Source organism: Salvelinus alpinus, chromosome 3 (genome assembly GCF_045679555.1).
Source record: "Salvelinus alpinus chromosome 3, SLU_Salpinus.1, whole genome shotgun sequence".
Lineage (NCBI taxonomy): Eukaryota > Metazoa > Chordata > Actinopteri > Salmoniformes > Salmonidae > Salvelinus > Salvelinus alpinus.
In genome coordinates this window covers 26,663,146-26,672,925 of record NC_092088.1, presented here as the reverse complement: position 1 = coordinate 26,672,925, position 9,780 = coordinate 26,663,146, and the positions used below count along the sequence as shown (strand labels likewise).

The following is a 9,780-nucleotide window of genomic DNA, read 5'->3' as shown; positions in this document are numbered from 1 at the left end:
GTGTATATTTTAAATGGTGTGAAATACTTGTATGCTTGAGGAACTTTAATGATGAGATTTGTTGTTTGAATTTGGCGCCCTGCACTTTCACTAGCTGTTGTCATATCGATCCCGTTAACGGGATTGCAGCCCTAAGAAGTTTTAAGTAGGCCTATGCTTCTTTAGCCTGGTTAACACCAGACCGAATCTCAAATGAGATACGGTGTGGGAAATGAGCAGCGTGAGAAGCCATAGCAGGGACGGGGGTAAACTACTTCGGGCAAATGTAAAAGTGAGCTCGCGAGAATTCGGTCTGGTTGTCTGTCTGTATGTCTATCTGTCATGTTATGGATGAACTCTGGCGGATCCTCGATCGAGGGAACTGCTTTATACCTGAACTGAAGACCCGCTGGGGGACCTTTAATAACAAGGCACAGTTTTATGGAGTGTTCAAAAAGGTCATGAAGCCACCGCTGCTGGACAAAGGTAACTACTGGCTTTGTAGACAATGGAGAATCCCATGAACGTGTCACGGCCGTCAAAAGAAGTGGACCAAAGTGCAGCGTGGTGAGCGTACATGTTCCTTTTAATAGAATGTTGCCAACAAAACAAGAAAAGAAAGAAACAACCTTACAGGGCTATAGTGCCACTAACAAAGTTAACTACCCACACTGAAAGGAGGGGAAAGGGCTACCTAGGTATAATTCCCAATCAGAGACAACGATAGACAGCTGTCCCTGATTGAGAACCATACCCGGCCAAAACATAGAAAACAAAGCATAGAATGCCCACCCCAAATCAAACGCTCTCTAAGGTCAGGGCGTGACATTACCCCCCCCCCCCCCCCCAAAGGTGCGGACTCCGGCCGCAAAACCTGAACCTATAGGGGAGGGTCTGGGTGGGCATCTACCCGCGGTGGCGGCTCAGGTGCGGGACGCAGAACCCGCTCCACCACTGGCTCACCCCACTTTGGTGGCACCTCTGGTGCGGGGACCCTCGTCCCCGTCGCTGGAGGCTTCGTGCCATGGATCATCGCTGGAGGCGTCGTGCCATGGAACATCGCTGGAGGCGTCGTGCCATGGAACATCGCTGGAGGCGTCGTGCCATGGATCATCGCTGGAGCCTCGTGCCATGGATCATCACTGGAGGCTTCGTGCCCTGGATCATCACTGGAGGCTTCCTCCGTGGAGCCGGAACAGGTCTCAACCGACTGAGGAGACGTACTGGCAGCCTGGCGCGTGGAGCTGCCACTGGGCTTACCAGGCTGGAGAGACATACAGGAGGCCTGGGTCTGGGGGTAGGCACAGGACTCACCAGGCTGCAGAGACATACAGGAGGCCTGGTTCTGGGGACAGGCACAGGATACACTGGGCCGTGGAGGCGCACTGGAGGTCTTGAGCGTAGAGCCTGCTCAACCCGTTCTGGCTGGATGGTTATTTTCGCCCTGCAGATGCGAAACTGTGCAGACTCACCGGAGACACAGTGCGCAGAGCCGGCGAAGGATATCCTGGGCCGTGGAGATGCACTGGAGGCCAGATGCGCTGAGCCGGCACCTTCCATCCTGGCTAATTCTAATACATGCACACATTTCTTACCTAAAGGGTGTGAATTGTCTTTGTGGTCATATTTGTTTTTCTCTTTGTGTTTGTGTCAGTCTGCAGAAGACCCCAACACCTTTCTTCAGGAGAGACCACTCTTCAGCCCTGTCGTGTGCACACCTTGTGCACCAATAGGATTCGACCTTTGGTCAACCACACCCCCATTACTTCCCATAAAAAGAGGAGCATCCCTCAGCCTCAGCACCATTTGGTCGAAAACACTTCAACTGGACAAGAATCAAGCTGGACCTCTACAAGGGAACTTCATCCTCAACGGTACGACTGGGCTCTAGCTATATGCTACACCCTAAAAGATACCTCACCTGGATCAAGACATCAGCTGGGGCTCTATACTCCCCACGAACATCTCATCACCTCACGGCTATTCCTGGTCAAAAGGATAAAGCCCGTAGCTTTATGCTACACCCTTAAAACACCTCACCTGGATCAAGACACTAGCTGGTACTCCCACAACGGACCTTCATAGACCTTCCAGACCGTCGAGCCTCCACCACACATACACACTATTTTTTCCGGTCCATAATATGGCCTTTTTACCGCATTACGACCGAGTGCGCTTTTTTGCACCTTTTTCTCCTCCCTGCTACCTGATGAAGCCGAGTAAGGCAGAAACGCATCGTGGCTGGGCTGCCCCTAGACCCGTTGTGCAGCTGTAAGGAAGGCAGGTTCCACACGGACTTCAGGGGTAGCTCCTTTTGGCTACTTATTTTCATTTGTACTTTTTTCTTACCCATATTTTAAGTTTTACACAGGGACACACTACACATGGAAGATCCACGAGACAGCGACGACTCCGGGCACTCTGATGACTACTCAGAACCCCTACTCTACCACAAGACTAGCCCTATTATTTCTACAGGGCACAGCTACCAACACAGACCCTCTGAACTCTTTAAAAAGAGACGCACAGAGGAGCCGGCCGAAATAAGTTTCAACCGGCAGCCTGGTCTCATTATAATAGAAACGTCATATAATGAACTTCATTCTCAGTCTTCTACACAGCGGGAGAAACATCCCACACCAGTGGGCTTTCTCTCCCACCAGGCAGTTCCTCTCCACGGTCTCAATAGGACCCAGCTACCGGATGACTACACCCCTACACCATCACACCGGGGACGAAAAGAAACACCTCCTGATGACATCCCCAGCGGGCAACCACACTCCACAGCCCACCTCACACCACCCCACTCCAGGACCTCAAAGATACCCATCTCAGACCTACTACACAGATTTCCACCCCCTCCTCCCCCCTCTACAGAACACCACCACCACCCCCAAGGCTACCAAGATAGAATACAAACACCCCGAAAAATAATCCCTCGTACAGGGATAGACCAACTGAATACCGGTCCACCTTTTACGGGACCAGATACGGCGGGGGAAACCTAGGAGCTACACCTACTCCAGGCACCCCTCCACCCCATCACATCCACCGGATACTCCCAAACGCCATGAATACAGAGATGGACATCACACACCGAAGCTAACCATTTGGGACACACGCCTAAAACCGATCTCCAGACACTCTACGGTTTGGACCCAACAAGCAGATCGGGATGTGCAGCGCACCCAACCCAGACCGATGCCTTCACCCACCCAGCACCATAGGACCGACACCTCTATACTCGGCACCACCCCCATGAGTACTGAGAGCCTAGCTGAACAGCAGGCCTCTACTGCCACCAACTCGGACAACCTGGTCTCACCAACCACTTACAAATCGGTGGCACGTCACATCACCGGGGAACCACAGACCCCCGCCAGCTTCAACGCCACAGCACGTACACTCTCCAAACTCATCAGAGCGAGACACCACCTGGAGACCATTAGCTATTATCTCTCCGGTAATGACCTCTCCTGGCTACCTCCACAAGGCCAGAACACTCACGGCAGCCTTCACACCATCGGGAGCATCCGATACCACACTGGCGGCACTCTCCACGGCATCCTCACTCTGGATAGAAACCAGCCACGAGATCCTACAACGGCACTACAGGGAGGAGGTATCCAATAGATACGCCACACTCTGCAACACACCATTATGCTCTGACTGGCAGGAAGCCTGGTACCTAGGCATCCTATGGGCCAAAAAGCTCCTCAGCGAACCACTCCTGGACCGCCTCCTACAGGACATTAGGGACTCACTCCCCAACTTCCACGGTAATTGGCCAACAAAAGACAACAGCCAATTTAAGCCACCGCTCACCCACTGCCAACCTCACAGCGAGGAGGAGGACGATGTAGCCACACTAGCTACGCACACCAGGAGGACCTCACCATCTCCACGGACCAACAGACGCCTTACATCGGTACGGTACCCCCCCAAGGAGGTGATTACGCCCCCTCTTCGGGAATCGTCACCCCACACCACTCCAGGGAAAAATATTTCCACTGCACAACACGAAAAACCAGGGACACTTCCAACAAAAAGCGGCTTACCTCCACCATACCCAGGGACCCAGAAACCCAGCCATACCCTGACCAGGGTGGCACAGGGTGGGCCCCCGCCGGGAAACACTAACCCTCCTTACCCACCCCGAGATCATACCCTGACCAGGGTGGTTGAGGGAGAGGAGCAGAGGGATAGTGCTAAGGTGGCCTCTGATCTTTCCATGCCATCCCATACCCAAACCAGGGGGGAAATGTCATGAAAATCAGCAGGAGCGGGTTACAACCAAGCCACGGAAATCCTCGGCTAGCCACATACCACAAGAGGACAAGAACCATCCTCCCCAATCCGAGGGGATAGAAGTGACCATAAACAAATGGGCAGCTACGGACAAAAACCTCCCCACCTTCAAGATGCTAACCACCAATCCACCAGCACTCTTAGGACCACCACTCTCACCACTACCACAGCACCTGTTGGAGTTTAACATCATCAAGGACGAGGTACTCATGGATGCAGCATCTCAGGTGGAAATACTCAACTTCCTCGCAACTACCCCACACCAGGATAACCCTCGGATCACTTCCGATCTACGAACCCTTCCACCCCCACAGGCAGAGACTCCTCCTCTCCAAACGACACCGACCAAATCACAATTCCTCAGGTACAGCAGGATATGCACTCAACCCCAAGACCTCAAAACTGCTACGCACATCCTCTCCAAAGCCCTATACAAAAACAGAGGATATACTCGCTCGGCACTCAAAAAGGCCCAACGCGACTCCGAGAGACACACACGGAAAGGACAAACCAAAGGAAACCACCAAATCATACCCATCATTACAACCTACAACTCACCCAGCTACCGAGTGGCTACTCACATCCAAAAAAGACTCAAATATAAACAACTACTCCCTCTTCACATACCCATCCTGGCCCTCATAAGGAACAAGAACCTCAAGGATGCTCTAGTCAGCAGCCACCTCTAAAATAAACCACAATGAAGAAACCAAATAAACCACAATGAAGAAACCAAATAAACTCGCCAGGATCCACGGACCAGGATTCACCTCCCGAACCCCTCCAGGTCCAACACTACTACTACGGGCCGGACCACCACTGAGGCTTTCAGTACAGCGGAGGAACGCCCGGACACACCCCACATCCCATACAAAAGATAGGGGGTCATTAAGACCACAAAAATAGACCTCCAATAGCACTATAGAGTTACCATGACCATAGACTCTCAATAATACTTTCCTTTAGCCACTTTACTAGCACTATAGAGTTACCGTGACCACGGACTCTCAAATTCTTACCTTTAGTCACTCTTAAAAATAAAAATAATATTTATATATATGTTTTTCTTTTTGGTTTCTTGAACTCGGGGTTACCATGACCATGGGCCTTGATGAAAAGAAACTAACTAAATAACAAAATTACAACCAAAAAACCCTTACCAACCCACCATCCTTCCAAAATACTTCTCATCCACACCCACCAGCACCCCCAACGGACGAGAACCTTTTTTCGCCAACTATTCTTGGGACCCCGACCTTGGCGACTCCCCCGCAGCGATTATACCCTAAGCAATTAGGCCCTTCCGTACACCAAGCAAGAAGACGGGAGGAAATGGATTGACCGGACTCCTCCGGGACCTCTCGGGGTCTTGTTGGCAGACCAATCGGCTCAACCCCCCCAGCTCCACAAAAACAGGGGACTCACGTACCGCGCTGGACGACTATCTACCCCAGTTTAGAATTGGATTGGCAGTATGTTCAGTAGCGCGTGGCTCTGCCTAGCGAGTTGGGGTACCTTAGCTTTAGAAAGTGGAGCTTTTGGGTTGGGCGCTGCGGCTGGAGGATCGCGTCGGCCGTGTAATCCCTGGGGTGCCCAGATTATGTCTGGAGGAGAATTGGATCCCACAGAACAATTTTTCACTGGGGGACGTCTTACCCCGCCGCACTAAGCCTGGACAACCGATCCACTTTTTTACCTGGACTACGAAAAAAATTCGCTGTCTAGGGATGACATACCACTGGAACGCTACGATCCTGGAAGGGAGTAGCTCCACGGGTCACTATCACCCAAACCACTGAATTACCTACGACTGAGATGGTAGGGATGGACACATGGCAATCAACTGTGACTCCTGGCAGACGTACGGTACAAAGCCAGAGGAAGTTTGCCTGATCCTAAACCCTCCATACACCTACCGAAACGCAGGACGGAACTCCAAGGGCGGATGCATGACAACCGTAGAGAGGGCTCGCCTTCTGGGTTTTTGTCTGCTGAAACCAATGGCAGTTCAATGACTAACCACTCGACAGGGACACATGGCAACCAACTGAGGTCCGGACCTGCACAAGGTACGCAACTCGACGGTTTTGCCTGATCCTACGCCGAGTATACCCATACAGACCAGCTGGATTCGACTAGACATGGGTTGATTCAGAGTTAGGATCCTGGAAGGGAATAACCCCTGAATTACACACATGATTGAAAACATCCAGGACCTAAAGACTGGCGAACACGGAAGTAAATACATAGACAACGTGGAGCTAAAAGAGAAGGATCCGATGGGGAGCAAACTCCTAGGTTGCACTATGCTTTCCACATCCGTTGACAAAGCGGACCTAGACATCATGACCACACCACTCGATATGAACACATGGCAACCAACCGAGGACCAAACCTGCATAAGGTGCGCAACTGAAGGGATTTTGCCTGATCCTAGATCGAGTTGACAGACCTACCTAAACTTAACCATTCTAAAAACTATACCTGACCCTAGCCATTCTAAAAATCCATACCTAACCTTAACCCTTACCTTAACCCTAACCTAAATATTAAAAAAACATACCTTACCCTAATCTTAACCATTCTACAAACTATACCTAACCCTAACCCCTACCCTACGGACAGACGACTTTTTAACCCAACCTATGGGTTAATCTACAAGTGGGCAACCATGGGGCCTACGACTTTGGCCGGCCGCGCCCGGACCCCTCCGGCCTACGCGCATATGAGTGGAGTGCACCCCCTCCCTTCCCCCCTCCGGTTTCCACGTGTCAGAGATGGAAGTGGATCAACCAACTCAAAACTAGAAACCTGACACAACAAGATGATTCAAAACACATTTGATTTCCAATGAGGCTATGCCCTCCAGAATTACATGCATAATGTCTTGCAGAGTTTGTTGCATGATATCAAAGGCTGGGAATTCAACGAACTTGCTCCTTCTATTGATCCCATATGTTGTTTTCAGGCTGTTGCGAAGCAAGTCAGTCTGTGCCTTTTCTATTTCATCACACTGTCTGACATGCTTCTCCAATGTCCTTTTAGTATATGCATCCTCATTGAAGTGTGACTGCATGTCCTCAAAAGAACACTCAGTGTCTGCACTTACTGTAGGCAAAGCCCACACCCTCTTTACACCTTGCTAGTTCATGTTGTGCCAGGGAATCTCCAGAGCAAGACCATGGCACCATATAAAGTTCTTTCCGTTAATAGTTAGCATTTTAACCCCACTGTACAATGCATCCATGTCTTCCTTGATTCTAGTCAATATTACATCTACACTAGATTGACGGAGGTTTGCTGATCTAGCTTGATAGCAGCCAGTTTAGACCTGTATTTTGGATTTATATTTCCTAGGGTGTAGTACACCATTAACAACTTGTTTTTTGATGCAAAGGATCCTAATGAATTACAGATTTATATTTCATCCGTGTACAGAACAATCTGCAAATCATTTCGTTTCTCTGAAAATAAGGGTTGTGATTTTAGAAGAGCATCATATACAATATCATGAAAAAAACTTCCCCTGCACATCTGGGGTCCCTTTTCAACCATAGACTAAATCCTTGGGTGTGATAAGAACTGTTCTAGACTTTTGACTAATGGTAAATAATAAAATGATTTGTCTTTGATGAAAATGTCTTTTGATCCTCCACATTTCATCCTGCATATGGTTCGAGCAATGTGAATTTCCTCTGCATCCAAACAGCTAAACTGCTTCTTAATAACACTGTCCTGTCTAAATGTTGTTGCAACGCCAGCAAAAGGCCCAATGAAATTGTCAAATATATCCATTGCATCTTTCTCAAGTTGCCCTGATGTGCTTCCTGAATGCTTCTTTAGCACTGCCTCCATCTGCTTCCTGAGGTTGTCCAATAGTGATGATTGATACTGCTGTACCCCAGCAACAATGTCATTCACACCTTTCTGAAAATGAGATAGCGAGAGAGAGGTGGGGATGTCATCAATCATGTATACCTATGATATTCAGATGTTCTTATGACATATTCATTAACATAAGGACATAAGGGATCAACAATAGTAAGGTGGACAACCTGGCACTGAGAATGAACTCAACCATCACTGAACCACTACAAAATGCTCTGCATAATGTAACAAACCAAATGCTGTGCTCTGTTCAGAAAAAGCATCTTACCTGTGAGAGAGGATGCTTGGCTCTGGCATTTATCACAAAAGCAGTGGCATGTGTTGTCAGATTCTAAAGAAATGTTGACATTGAATGTAGTATCCTGAGGCTGGACATTACTAGTTCATGACAAGTATAATGTTTGTGACGGGAGAAGTGGTTGCGAAGTCTGACTATGATTGCTATTAGTAAATCTAAGTACTTTAAAAAATATGGTCAATTTCAGTAGATTTACTCGGTTGGTGGCACTTACTTGTTGCACTGTGACAGCTCCATGTTGGTCAATGCCCCTTTGCCCTTCATCTGAGTCAGATGTATGGAGTTGCTGATCAGTGATGCTGGAGTTAGCTAGAAGATTATCGGGTTGAATGTTGTCCTGTGTACCACGCATCAAAGAAACAGATGATTATTTGAAATTGTGTTTAGTGTCACCAATAGTGCTATTTAAGTGTTTTGTTCCTATTTATCATCGATTATTTTCACATGAACCCAGCTTTAGCCATAAGAGTCATTATGGCTAAAATGATCGAGTAGCCTAATGGACAGTATGACTTTGGTCCGTGTATCGTCCGTTCATTAAATCTTTTTTTTTTAATCCAGAGAACAAAAAAAATACTAGCCAGCTACTTACGTGTTCCGGTGGTGCTTGGCTTTCCTCCGATGGCTGTTCATCTGGTCGGATGCAATCAAGTAGGTGTTGAAGGTGGTTTCTCTTTACATGACTGAAGGAATTGTACACTATATTCCTCAGTGCATCCGTCAATACCACAGAGCAACCAGAAATCAGGGCTGCGACTGTGCAATCTATTGATATGGCTCAATAACAGTTTCAATTAAAAAGTCATAAAAACGCAGCAGATAACGCACCGTCAAAGCATCTTGAACGTTACTAAACGCAAACGCATGTAAAACGTTCCCACTGCTTTCGATGAAAAGGGCGGAAAGAACTGAAAATGATGTTCACAAGTATTTATAATATGACCAGTAATTTGATTGGAGTAGAGAACAAAAGCACTGGGACTTTTAACTATACATGTATCACTCCGCTTTACAGGTGTTCTAATAACCGTAAATTACATTAACGATCGTTATCCATCTTAAATTGTAACAAACTTTGCACCGCAAATATGAACATATTTCCACAAATAACATTTGAGTTAAATTATGAATGGTCGTCAGGAGAAGACGGTAACGTGTAGAACTACACAAAGTAGCAGTAGCAAGCTAGTGTGTAGGAAAATGTATATGTGGTGCTTGGCAACAGTCCAGTACCAGACCAGTTGGGGAACTATGTGTGTTGGAGCCAAATAAATGATTAAATAAATAAACAAATCATAATCTGTTGT

At 48.0% G+C, this 9,780-nt stretch overlaps 1 long non-coding RNA gene across 1 annotated transcript; it reads right to left on the bottom strand.

The window, feature by feature from the left end:
- Positions 1-7,686: 7,686 nt before the first annotated feature.
- On the bottom strand, positions 7,687-9,382 carry LOC139570453 (uncharacterized). Its single transcript, XR_011674070.1, has 4 exons — positions 9,066-9,382; positions 8,688-8,810; positions 8,444-8,506; positions 7,687-8,214 (listed from the first exon to the last, which is right to left on the bottom strand). It is a non-coding gene; the product is annotated as an uncharacterized lncRNA (long non-coding RNA).
- Between the last annotated feature and the right edge of the window lie 398 nt (positions 9,383-9,780).